This window comes from Macrobrachium rosenbergii, chromosome 8 (genome assembly GCF_040412425.1).
Source record: "Macrobrachium rosenbergii isolate ZJJX-2024 chromosome 8, ASM4041242v1, whole genome shotgun sequence".
Lineage (NCBI taxonomy): Eukaryota > Metazoa > Arthropoda > Malacostraca > Decapoda > Palaemonidae > Macrobrachium > Macrobrachium rosenbergii.
Window position 1 is genome coordinate 50,088,598 of NC_089748.1, and position 14,561 is coordinate 50,103,158.

At 34.5% G+C, this 14,561-nt stretch overlaps 1 long non-coding RNA gene across 1 annotated transcript in view; it reads left to right on the forward strand.

The window, feature by feature from the left end:
• The window catches only part of LOC136840845 (uncharacterized), a 432,006-nt gene that overhangs the window by 379,709 nt on the left and 37,736 nt on the right, over nt 1-14,561 (forward strand). Inside the window, exon 4 of the long non-coding RNA XR_010853751.1 lies at nt 12,899-12,997. This is a non-coding gene — a long non-coding RNA (uncharacterized lncRNA). The remainder of the gene's footprint in view (nt 1-12,898; nt 12,998-14,561) is intronic.

The following is a 14,561-nucleotide window of genomic DNA, read 5'->3' on the forward strand; positions in this document are numbered from 1 at the left end:
TTGTTGCAGATGTCTCGCTGCTTTGCGACCGTCAGAGGACAGAACTTGTAATCAATCTCCTGTTGCTCATCCCCGACGATCAGGACACCTGTATTATCAATGATACTATTACATTATTATTCCATTATCGTTTCATTTACCATCTCTCTCGTGTATGGTCTCTCATGGTTAGATACGCCATAGCTTTTAGGTTATAACATGTATGTACGTATGTTGCCATGGTTTATTTAGCTACGCAAATGCAATGTTTTGCGAAGTGTTGCCAGGTTATAATTTTGTGATCCATTTTGCCGTGAATATTCACTTTCAAGGTGCAGAGGTTCATTCGACGGCAGAGTAATTTAAAACTACTGAGGAGTCATTTCAAACTAGCGGGGAGTCGTTTGAAACTAGTTTCAAATGACGGGGAGTAGACTGAACCTACAGTAGTTTGAGTTGACTGGGGGAGTCTTCTGAAACGGGGAGTCATTTGAACCGGTTACACCGGCACAATGGTTTTCTCTTGCAGAAAACTGAAAATGGTTTGAATAAGATTGAATTTTGCATAAAAACAATTTATATTCACGTCCATATGCAGAAGCTTCAGTTATAATTACCCAGTTAAGCCTTCCAAACCGGAGTCATTAACGTGACAATAATTGTAGATTTACACGGCTTATTTTTGCTCTTATAATTATTGAATGCACTGAAATTTACTTAATTTGTTGAACTGTTCTCTTTATGGTGACGTTTCCTAAAGTCAACGGGAAAATCTGTTTTAATTTTCATAATTACTTTTATAAAGGTTTGCTTAAGACACCTAAATTGCTACATTTTTTTTACTATACGAACAAATATATTCAAACAACTTTATTAGAATTTTTTACCGTACGCTACAATATACTTTAGGTGATGCATTTTAGAAGCCCATTTAATTAAAGCACGAAGTAATTCATTACTTGCAACAAGCTATTCATGAACATCGACATGTTATGAAGGTAAAAGAAATATTTTTCATGATATTGCAATCAGTGGCAACGTGGATCTCTGATTAAATACTAGTATCATTAGTCATGATAATTTCTTTTGTAACTGTAAAGGTCATATTGTACGTTCTTTATTCAGTGACCAGAATTGATAAATGAAAAAACAAATCATCTATGAATGCGACATTTTTTTTCACAAAATGTTAAACTTGTTTGTGCGACATTTTTTTTATTTTGGTAATTAGGGAGTCACGTAATACGTTAATAGTTAATATAGAGAGTTGAGGAAGGTGCGTGAATCTTAGGACCACTGAGCTGGGAAATTCCATTTTACTTAGTCTAAGAACCAATTGGACCTCAACGTAAGCTTATTGTGAATCCGAATTTCGAGAAATGAATGTGAAACAATGTCTGTTCTGTGTTCGAACCGCGACCAACAGATTGGTAGAGAACGGAACCCGCTCACCCAGCGAGAACTGGAAGAGAGAGAAAGTTTATCAGTTATACTTATAAAACCAAGAGTTTAGATCTGAGCTTGGTCTTAAGCATAACAAAACAAAATAGAAAATATGGGCGTGGGAAATGGGTACCAAGTCCCACACAGCAAACATTACATAACTTATATTCCACCGGAAAGAAGAATAAAAAATGTACGAACAACAATGAATGCTTATTTAGTTATCAATTTCGAAGCTGTGGAAACCGGATGATGTCTTAGATTTAAAAATAATATGTATTATACGATTTTATAATCAAATAACGAAGTACACTGGAATGGAAAGATTTTCTTGCGACGTTCAAGGAAATATATTCAAATTCGTCACATTATTTTTTCTGTATTCCTAACAAAGGCTGATTAAGCCCCTCCCCCGCACAGTTCTAAGTAAACAATCATATAATCTCATGATTATATAATTAGAGAGTTGGAGGTGCACTGGAAGTCAATTTATAATGGACTTGGCAACACGGGGTTGGCCTAAAAGATCTTGTGAGATCTAACGCATCCTCTGCGGTGAAATAAACTGGAAGCACCCACTTGTTGACAGAGGAGTTTCAATCCCCTTCACTTTGATCCACTGAAGTATCCATCCTCAGAGCGCTACCTATCAAGTTTCTAAAAAAGAGAAAAAAAAAAATACCTCTTCATAACACGTCCTCGACAATAATGGCGTTACACTTTCAAAAAGTAAAAATCCCTTTCATTTCTCTTTGATGTATGGATGTGATACAATCTGTATCATTTTGGATTATTCTGGAGTATGTTATGTGAGCGTAGCTTCATATCTCAAAACTTGAATATACTGTTTTCCATTGAAATCCAGGAGTGAGACAAATCTAAAGGCGTAAAGCGACGCCCACACTTTTCCAGTATTCGAAGGTAAGTGGATGGGTATGAGATTATACATATATATATATATATATATATATATATATATATATATATATGTATATATGTGTGTGTGTGTGTGTGTGTGTGTATATATATATATATATATATATATATATATATATATATATATACAGTACATATATTAATACAATTAATTAAATTGAAAATGTATAACAAGGGCATGTTTAGATGCCAGATACACTTAATATCGGAATAAGTTATTTAACTTATTCAAGTTTATGGGAGGTATTCGTCATTATAATAACTCATGTTCCTTTTTTCGTGTGACCATTTTCATTGCCTTAGTGACAGAACCGAATCAAAAGCTTTACATTATATTTACCCTCTATTACACGGCTTTGTTGTAAAGTCATTGTTTTCCAATATGACTTTTTAAAGGTCGAAGAGTCTTAGAGCAACCGATGATTTTTTTTTTTATTAGTCCTTCAAAACAATCACTTCTTAACACGCAGAACCTCTTCCTTCATACCTCTGTTCACCCTCTTATCTAAACCTATTTTAAATGGAAACTGAGTTAACATTTTCGGGAAGGGAAATCCATTCACACGTTTCTTGTGTAATCAAACCCATCTCGGATTTTTCACCTTTAAAAACAAACCAGAGAGATAATTTGCCATTTTCAGCTTCACTTTCCCCTGCACCTTCCTTTCCCTCTGTGATCGTTTCTAGTTTAGCCTGGCCTTATCCACTGGCAATTCAATAAAAGCACACTCGTTTCATACATGAATTCATTTTCATTTTGTCACCCCGGTCAACCCAGTATAGTAAGCGAGTCAGAGATAAATGGAAAGGCCAAATGCATGTGCGCTCATAAACGTAATGTGTTAAAGTATTAACCTCTAAACCTTTTCATCCCGCGCGATTTTCGTCATGTAAAGTGAATCAGCGGTAAGGATTTTCCGGACTAGGGAAGAATCTGTTTTGCAAAGGATGTTTTGCTATCAATGGATTATTTGTTTGAGCAGCAGGGAATATTAATGACTCTGGATATTCGCTGTGGACCTGAAAGGTTTTACGACCTGTAGTATTTTAATTCTCATTTTTGTTACAGTTTCATTTTTATCGTTCATATTTTTAACAAGATGCTTTTTTTTGGAGGAGCTTCAACTTCCTGTAAACGGGATGATGTAATTTAATAGAGTGTAGTAAATTAATGTGATGTAGCTATACCTTTAAATAGGAATACACAGTACTTTCTGATATCGTATCCCGAAACTCAACATATATACACACACACACACACACACACACATACACATATATACACACACACACACATATATACACACACATATATATATATATATATATATATATATATATATATATATATATATAAAGTATATCTTATTTTAACCAGACCACTGAGCTGATTAACAGTTCTCCTAGGCTGGCCCGGAAGGATTAGATTTATTTACGGGCTAAGAACCAGTTAGTTACCTGAGCAACGGGACCTACAGCTTAGTGGAATCCGAACTGACATTATAGCGAGGAATGAATTTCTATCACCAGAAATAAATTCCACTCTTATTCTTCATTGGCCAGTCGGATCTGAACAAGCGGAAGCAAAGTGCTAACTGGGGAACGAAAGCCACTCCCCAACGAAGAACTGATATATATATATATATATATATATATATATATATATGTTGTATGTATGTATGTATATATATATATATATATACATATCTATATTTATATATGTGTGTGTGTGTGTATGATATGTGTATATTATATATATATATATATATATATATATATATATATATATATATATATATATATATATATATATATATATCTGTATATGTAATCTCTCGATTTCCCCACCTTTGATTTGAAACGTAGACAGTTTGTTATAGGAAGTAATTTGGAGTCGTCAGACCTCTGAAATATTATAAAGAAAATTATACTGTATTTATTTTGTTTTTATCTTCAATCCACTTCTATGAAATTTTTTATAGATTCAATAGTGTCTGGTAATATATGCCAAGTTACTTGGGGAAAGAATATGGCAGATGGTGTGGACCATCCAAATGGAATTAAAAATTTTAACCGTGTTTATTTTTATATAATCACGAACACAGAATTGTCCTTGAGACATTTGGAGTTGCGGAAAGCTCTGAAATATTTCAAGAAACGTCAAGAATTTATGAGAGAAATTTATTGCCCTTTTTTCCAGTTATTAATGTTTTCTTTTGCGCGTATTACATCGTTGTCATTCATGCTAAACGTAATGAGCAATAAGCAGAGTGGAAGTTACTGTCACATTCATGTTTCAGGCAAATTTCGAAAACATGCGTCAGTCAATTTTGCAGGAGATGTCACATTAGTTGTCGCTGCGTTGTATCTCACCACACTTTTCTCTTTCATTTTTTTTTTCTTTCGAGAGGGTTTTTCTCTTACTTATATGACTTTCCTAGTAACCAGAAGCAAAAATTATAAAAATAAATGAAAAGAAAACGTTTAAGTTTGAAAACGCTGAAGTAGGATGCGAAAATCAGCGTGAGAAAATACATAATGAAAATGTAAATCGAAGTAGCAATTGTAGAATGAAAGGACATTAAGTTAAGTTAAGTATACCCTAGTTTAACCAGACCACTGAGCTGATTTAACAGCTCTCCTAAGGATTAGATTTATTTTACGTGGCTAAGAACCAATTGGTTACCTAGCAACGGACTCCACAGCTTATTGTGGAATCCGAACCACATTATACTGACAAATGAATTTCTATCACCAGAAATAAATTCTCTAATTCTTCATTGGCCTGCTGAGAGGCGCGAACCTAGCCTAGCAGAGTGCTAGCCGACAACTCTGCCGACAACTCTACCGACTCTCCCAACGAGGAACTAATGAACTTCACGGTTGACATAAGACAGAAATGTTTCAGTGCTTTAAAAAAGGAGAATGTCCGTCCCTATTTATGTTTAAGTGTCTAGCTGATAATTAATCTAAACTGCGACAAACCGACCTACATTGGTGGAGGAAAGTTAAATTTCAGTTTTTGGAACATTTTTTGGTGAGTTCTACGTACAAATATACAGAAAACCAGCATTAAATATTGATGCTTTGATTACATCTCCAGTAAATACAGCAATAGAAGCAGGACGATATTGTGTCAAATGAATACGGACCCAGATATTCCACTTCAGCAGATACGGAAACAGTGGTTATTCGGAATCATGGAAAATGAGAAAATTCTGAAATACATTGCAATGAAAAAGCCATTACTTAGCAAGTGAAGCATCCACTAAATGCAATGTTCGCATCGGGAAAGATGACATTTAAAACAGAGCAAATGGCAGCATTATTTTTAGGTCGCCATTAAAGAAATATTTACGTACATGAACCAAAATGCACGTCGGCAGGACAAAAATAATATTCAGTGGTAGTGCACTTAATGATATGGGCATCTTCCATGGTAATATTCATAAAAGATTCCCACTAAATTTTTAAAACTGTAAATAAATAGATAAGTTAATAAGTTCACAAATAACTTCCGATATTGGACAGCATGGTTCCTTAACAAATTATGGATGTGGGTTCTTTGCTAAGAACATTTTTGGTTGCAGGCACTAAAGCCTTTAATGGAAGGTGCTCCTGGAGAGAAGCTTTTGCAAGATGACCAAACAAGACAATAACTCATTATTGTCGTTGCCATTTAGTCCTCCTGTCAGCATCTAAAGAAGAAAAATGCCCAAGTTCTTCCGAAGAGTGATGTGGCTGGTAAAAGAGAATAATGTGCATAGTAGAACATCAAGTGTTATTAAAATGTTAAAATAAACAAGTAAAAAATGAGCCGAAGTTTCTTCCGCGCAATCTAGTTTTCTATACAGTATATAATGCAGTATGAAACTCTCAGCCACGGTCCGGTGGTGGCCCTTGTTGTTGGCACCTACATCGGTGCCAGACGCAAGATCATGGCTAACTTTAATTGAATAAAATAAAAACTACTGAGGCTAGAGGGCTGCAATTTGGTATGTTTGATGATTGGAGGATGGATGATCAACATATCAATTTGCAGCCCTCTGTCCTCCGTAGTTTTTAAGATCTGAGGGCGGACAGAAAAAGTGCGGATAGACAAATAGCCATCTCGATAGTTTTCTTGTACAGAAACTAAAAAGAATGGCAATGAATGATAGAATAAGATGCTTAATCATTTTTTTCGCATTAGGACTGATAGTTTGATGGTGACATTGGTGTCAAAAAATAAAAAGAGAAAAAAATTCTAATAACTTTGATTGATTTTACTTTATTCTTCCTAAACGTCCGCACAGTTTCTCTTCACTTCTTCACAATACTTGCATATTAATATTTCAAAATGTCTTAAAACAAAGCAATTCTTATAAAAATTAATCGCCTTTAAGGGCTGAAAGTATTGTTTCAGTGGAAATCCCATTCATTTTAATTTTATTGAACTCTGAGGTTCTCTATGTCGAGAAAGCCGCCTTAGTAAGGACTCTAACATCCTCTGACACTTTAGAGTTAATATAACATTTAATTATTAAATTTTTTTTTAAAGCACTGATGATTATGTTTACCTTTGGCAAGAAATACATACTCCCGTGAATAACAGCTTGATAAATTGCTAATAATTTTGCTACGAGCAAAGAAACCAGTAGTCATTATTAAATATAACTAAGGTCGAACATTTTATGTGCAAAGTAAATACGAAGTTTCCACATCTCAGATATTGCAACAATACTTAGGAGTAAATGATTTCATCCTTTATTTATTTATTTTTTTAAATTACCATTTAGCGATAAATTTTTGGAGGAAAACCAATCTAGCAGCGCTGATATTTCTCTCTCTCTCTCTCTCTCTCTCTCTCTCTCTCTCTCTCTCTCTCTCTCTCTCAGTTAGCCTGGGATATAAACCAATATAGTTGACTGGAAAACAAGGTAACTACTTCTCTTTACAAAAGCGATTGAATCTCACCACCTCTCTCTCTCTCTCTCTCTGTCTCTCTCTCTCTCGTTTGAATACCTGCAGAACTAATGTAGTTGACCTAACACAAGGTAATTAATTTTCTTTTCTACAAAAGGATTAATTTCTTTCTTCTCTCTCTTCTCCTCTCTCTCTCTCTCTCTCTAGTGAATTGAGAGAGCTTCTGTTAACCCAGTGAAATTGGGTGATGATATCCAGAGCGGCTACTCCAATGAGAGAGAGAGAGAGAGAGAGAGAGAGAGAGAGAGAGAGAGAGAGAGAGAGAGAGAGAGAGAGAGAGATCGGGTAATGGTGTCCAGAGCATCTTTTCCTAACCTTTAATTCAGAGTGACAAAGAATTACAGTGTAATGTGGTGAAAAAAAATTATCCCCCAGCGTTAAAAGAGCGTTATATTTTCGAAGAAGTGGCCTGGGACTTTAGCCCCCAAATGCATCGGACGTAAGACTCCTGATTCCTCGCAATTTTCCCAGAAAATAGGACAAAGCGTGAGCGAGCCAAATGGTTTGAGAAGGAGCAATTTGTACGTCACTGCTTGTTATTCCACTCGCTCCGAAGAAAAGAAACTCCTCCTCGAGAACTTTCTTCGAAAATGGACCAAAACATAGGTCCGTTTTTATGCACAACTGACGTCTGGCTGGATGACAGAGCAATAACGAAAATAAATGTTTTCTTTGACAATATAAAGCATTTAATTGACTAATGAAAGATCCGATAACGTTTTAGCAAGAATTGCAAATATCTCTCTCTCTCTCGCCTCTATTTTTCATATAGACATAGACATATATAGAGTGATAGTATATATATATATATATATATATATATATATATATATATATATATATATATATATATATATATATATATATATATACATATATATATATATATATATATATATATATGTATATGTAATATAATAAATATATATATATATATATATATATATATATATATATATATATTTATGTATGTATGTATGTAATAGTGTATATATATAACTATATAAAACATAGCTAAGATCTTTTGTTTGACTTCCAGTCAGAATCTTACTTAGCTCATTAATACAAATTATCTTTTTCAGTTATAACCGAGGTTGCTTCTTAATGTTCGAGATTTGCATCATTCAGTGAAATTGACTGTTAATTAAAAGGAATATTGTAACCAAGTAATTATAATGTTTATTTTAATCATTTACATCATCGCATTAATGTAGTTCAAAGAAATATTCTCATTTTTAATAACCATTGTATATTTTCCCAATATATCCGTCTTTAATTTTAATCTTAGCATCCTATTTAGTCATTTTTAGAATTGAATTTGTGCAGTGAATACAATTATATTCCTTTCAAAAAAAATTATTTTTTCCTTTACAGTCTTTTCACTGTAGTAAAAGATGTTATAGTATTCTTTTAACTTCTACTTTATTTTTAATATCTGAACCTGTTCGTATTTATAAAATCCAGAGCCTAAACTTTTGGTTCAACATGACGTCTCTTTTTTCTGAATTACTGGCTGTTAAAACAGTTAATGATAACCGTTCTCATTCATCTTCATATCGGTTGTAAAGTAAAAATAATTTCGTCTGCCTCATCTCTCACATAATTCCAGTGGTTTATGGACAGAGTTAATGAACCTCATAAAGTGAGATGAATGAAAACCAGGAAGGGGATTTTAAAGCATGTTTATCAGATCCCAAAACGAGCTGCAGACATTCCTAGCTCATCTTCGTATGTGTGAGTATATTCCATGACTGTCATGCAATTAAAAGAAACTGTGTGATGAACTCTTTAATTAACGTGAAGCTTCACTTAGATGGAATAATGAGCCTTTCTTTTTTTTTCTTACTATTTATCGTTAAAGAATGAGAGGCTTGCCATAAATATGAACCTTTACTTAAGCGATGAAAAGTCACATCTGAGTTCTATGTAAATCTATCAAAGGGAAAAGATTTTTCCTCATTAATCATTTCAGACACGGCGAAAATGTGGCTAAGAGCAAAATGTATATAAAAAGAACACTATGTAAATAGCAATAATTGTATGACTTTATAATAGGTTACGTTATAGCTTTTCGTTCATATTAGTATATATTCATAGAAATCAGCATTTTCTTTCAAGCACTTAGCCTTTCTCGTAATATCGTATTAAGTGATTTACTTGCTAATTTTCACTTCAATTTCGAATGCAAAGTAGTAATCTAGGCTTTCAAGACTCTATCGCATGCTGATTTTTCTGCGCACGGAATTTTTCTTTTGTTTTGCAGTTCTTCGGGAATGTTTATTTTGAAGTTCACTTTTTTCATATGAAACTTCCTGTTATTGTAATCTCCTCAGAAATACGTATAATTTAAAGACAAAGTGAGGGTAGTTGGTCCTATGTCCATAATATATATATATATATATATATATATATATATATATATATATATATATATATATATATATGCATATACATATACATGTACACACACATATATATACATATACATATTTTATACGCATACATACATACATATATATGTATATATATTTATAATATATATCTATAGGTAATCGCGTCAATGGCACTAGCTTCCGAACAGGAGGTAAAAGTTCTCTCCTTTAGTGGGGTCGTTAAAGCTGTGCGCTTGCACCTCGGAAGACACAAGCTCATAAGTCTGGGAAAAGAGATTTTGAGGATTTAGAAGGGATATCTGTATCTTTAAAAAGAATTCGAAAGTAACCGCACAAAAATTATAAACTATATTTATGTTCATCAATCAATATATAAACAAATCAGTGAACATCAACATCCGGATTTTGTTGTTGTAAATCTCACATTAATTTGTTTATCTCACTGCATAATAAATGAGAATTATCGTCGACTACTTATTCAGAGTGAAATCGTCCTCATGCATATATATAGAAGCCGACATTCAAAGAGAGAGAGAGAGAGAGAGAGAGAGAGAGAGAGAGAGAGAGAGAGAGAGAGAGAGAGAGAGAGAGAGAGACAGAGAGGTTGAAGTCATCAATTTGTATTTTCCAAAATCCTATTAGTCTCTCCTCTGGAGCGTCTATTGCTCGGAGTAATATCGTCAAGTTTTTGTTGACTGAGAGCCACCCCATTTTTATGCGAGATGTAATCTGCTCTTGTCTCTTCATGCCTTAAAAACGCCAAACAATAATTTGAGAGAAAATTGAATGGAGTAGTGAAAAAGGAAAGGGACCATTAGGAGAGGAATTGAATCCTGGACAAGAAAAAACTGACAAATGAGCCGCACAATCTCGTCAGGCCACTCAGCAACCATTTTATGTTGTCTTCTCTTCGCATCATTTCGCTAATCGCGTTGATGCCGTCTTTCCTCGCCAACTAATGGAACATAAAAGAGGAGAAAGGTACAAATTGCTCTATTTTCTCTGCAATTTCTTGCCGTGAAAATGTTTCCAGCCGACTCCGTGAAATGGAGGAAATGCGCCCTTCTGCAGTTGTGACATGAGGCTTTGTAAGTGAAATGATTCGTTGTCACCCTGTAAATGTTTTCTGTGACATTAGAGGCGAAGTGTATGATTCAGCGCTGTTCTGTATTTAGTAAATTTCAAGACAAATGATGCAGGAGGGTACGCGCAGTGGATTTTTCAGCAAAATATGGTGGCTGTGTCTCGTGGCCTACATCATCAAACTTTTTAGTGAATAGATTTCAGATATACTTGTATTATCGTGAAAAGCCTCTTCTAAATCCATACAGACGTTTTCTCTACATATCTGAGAAATATTACTAATAATAATCTATGTAAAAACAAACAAGCCCCTGACACACCAGTAAAGGTAATGATAAATGGGTATACTATAGAGTATATTTGGTGAAATGATTTGGATTTTATTTTTCTTGTGAAATATGTGGAATATGCCAAATTCCGAGCCCTTTTTACCTGATGTAAAGAGGGGCAGCTGTCTTCCCTGTAGCAAAAGGGGACAGGTGAATAACAAAGTTGAGGACCTTATACTCCAATCAGTTTACAGAGGCAAACAACGGATGGCCTGAAGTGAGATAGCTTGTACAATCGACTCAAGTTATAAGGAGTGAGATTCTTCACCCCATAAAATCCGAAGCTGTCTCGATTTTACTACATACGCCATAAGTTCGTATAGTGTGTGTGAATCTGCATGCATGCTGTCCTCTGCTCGGAAGGTGACACGGGGAGCAAAACTCGGCAAAAAGAAGAAAGGGAAGAAGCGCAAGATGTATGTCGAAAATTAGAATAGTCAAGTACTACAGAAAAAATAAATTAATTTTCTGATAATTTTCTAGAGAGAGAGAGAGAGAGAGAGAGAGAGAGAGAGAGAGAGAGAGAGAGAGAGAGAGAGAGAGAGAGAGAAGCACGCATTTAGGTATGTGATTTATTAACCCTGCCTCTTTGCTTATTAGAGACTGTTTTGGAGTCAATTTAATACTCGCCTTTCTTGAGTTAAGAATTATTCCATATAGGCTGATAAGTAAAGAAAGGTGAGTATATAAGAAAAAGGATGAAGAAAAACAATTAACACTAACACGTGGAAAACTGTAAATTTTTGGAGTTCACACATCTGATCGAGAACTACAACCACACATTCATTTTTTTTTTTTTATCCTTTTCGCAGTCCTTCCGGTGCCCCAAAATTTCCCACGTAGTTGCTGGAGTTATTTTCTTTTCCCTTTCATGTAAAAAGTGAAAATTTCGAAATGAATCGCGTAAATCTAAGAGACTTTCTTGGTGACATCTTGGACAGGTCGTAAATCTTCCTCTATCTTGATTTTAAAATTGGCGTCAGATATACACAAAAATGGGAGACTCTTGGAACCCCTGAAAATGCTTTGAAAAGAAGGAGAAGAAAAAGAAGAAGAAGAGAGAGAGGTGGGGCATATTTTAAAGATTCCCTGGATGTTTGTGAAAAATAGTGAAAAATTGGAATACGTGCAGCTTTATTTATAAATGAGATGACCAGTGGCGTATATATATATATACGTATATGCAAACAGAAGTATATGTAAAACAGAATATAGTAGGGCAAAACACACACTCATGTATGTATGTGAAACTACGTAACTACTGTTTTAGCCGTTTTGTTTTTAGGACCAAATTTCATGTAAGTGCAATTTCTTTAGTTGTGAACAGTTGACTTGTTTAACCAAACTGTTTGACTGCTGTTTATTCCTTTTGTTTACTTTCATTTATACATTCACTTTTACCTTTTGAAATCCCTGAGGTGTCTTTCTTTTTGTACTGTACCCTGAAGAAAGGGCCAGGTACTGAAGCTTTTTATTAATTAGTCATTGGTATTGCTTTATATATTATATATATATATATATATATATATATATATATATATATATATATATGTGTGTGTGTATATATATATATATATATATATATATATATATATATATATATATATATATATAATAAATGTGAGGGTGTGTATGTGCAAATATGATCTGTTAAGATAATATTTCTTATCTGTAAATAAACTTTTATATTTTGGCATCTAACTTATAGAGGGCAGCCTTGTGCCCGTAGCTTTAGCTGAAATATCAGTCATCCTTTTTTTTTATTTTCAGTTTACTTCGGAGCAAGTAAAAGGAGAATAACAGTGTCTCTTGGATTTGTGAGTGTCATAAGTGCCTCTGGATTTATCAGCATAAAACAGCGCCTTCATGGTAAGTCTTATTTAATTGTTCCATATTTGTATTCTCTTGTTGTCAGTTATAAGTGTTTTAGGTTACTGACATTTGTGATTGGTTGAGAAGTAAAACACTGTAGATGGTTTTGGTACTGTTTGTTGTCACGTGAAATACTGTAGTGATATCATGAACTTTTCCATATTGAGGCGAGATTTTTGGTGTGTGGATCTGACTAATTCCTCTTATTTACTCCTTGCCTTAAATTTTCGTAATACTCAGCCAAATTAGGGCAAGGAAAAGTATGGTGTAGGTTATAAATAATTAATGGGATATTATAATTATTGTAGGTCTTATTGACACTCCTAGCTATGTCAGTGGGATTTGCACGAAACATACCAACTGGTCGTTCGCCCAGATCAGTTGACTTGTCTTCATCCGCGTCTCTGGTTTATGTGATAAGTTCCCGACGCGTATTTGACACGTTATAATGTTTGCTCCCTAGTACCCAAGCAAGTCTTCCTTTTCCATTTTACTCTGTCCGCATTATCATTCATTACTGCATAGCCTTAGGTTCTATTTACCTTCATATTTAAGCTCAAGTTTCTCCTCTCCACAAACGTTTCAGACTCTTACAGTTCTAACTGCAGTACTGCACTATTTCTGCCCTAAAATGGAAAACTGCAGTATCTGCAAAATCATCGAAATTGAGATATGCCACCTATGGGGCCTGTGAAACAGAAATTACTCAAGTTACTGCAGTTTCAGAATGATTCCTCAATGCTTTCCCCGAGTATTTAGGGGGTCCCATTTGCAGTATCTGCAAAATCAGTAGTAAGGCAAGGGAGTATCTACTATTTTTCTCAGTTTTGTGATTTTGCAGATACTGCAGTCTTCCATTTTAGTGCAGATTTGATTGCGTCAAAATTTCACATTTCATTCACGACAGTTTCATATATGTTTCCATACTTGGAATTCTTGCATAACTCTCTTCGTAAAGATAGGAATGGTTTTCTTAAAGATAGCTGTTATTGAAGGTTAAGGCGTGAAGTGTTAAATATTTTCCGGCATCATAAAATGATAAAATCTAGTAATTAATTCGAATTCATGTGATAATTTAAGACTCGGACAATATTCATTTTGCCTTGTGACAAGCTTCATGGATGAGCAAAATGATAATTTGCGCAAAGTGCAAGCAGTTAATCTAAAACTCTGTCTCTAATTGATGGACAAATCATGTCACTGATCCGGGACACTCGGAGGTGTTTTTTCTCTCTTCTTCTCTTCTCTCTCTCTCTCTCTCTCCTGTAAGTCACTGTCATGGGAGTGGCTGCTGTGCTCGTTTTCTTTTTGTGCCTTTTCTTCCTTTTATTTTTTAGGTTTTCACATCTGGTCTCTTCTGAGAGAGAGAGAGAGAGAGAGAGAGAGAGAGAGAGAGAGAGAGAGAGAGAGAGAGAGAGAGAGAGAGATAGGTTTCACATCTGGTCTCTTCTGAGAGAGAGAGAGAGAGAGAGAGAGGTTTTCACATCTTGGTCTCTTCTGAGAGAGAGAGAGAGAGAGAGAGAGAGAGAGAGGAGAGAGAGAGGAGAGAGAGAGACAGAGA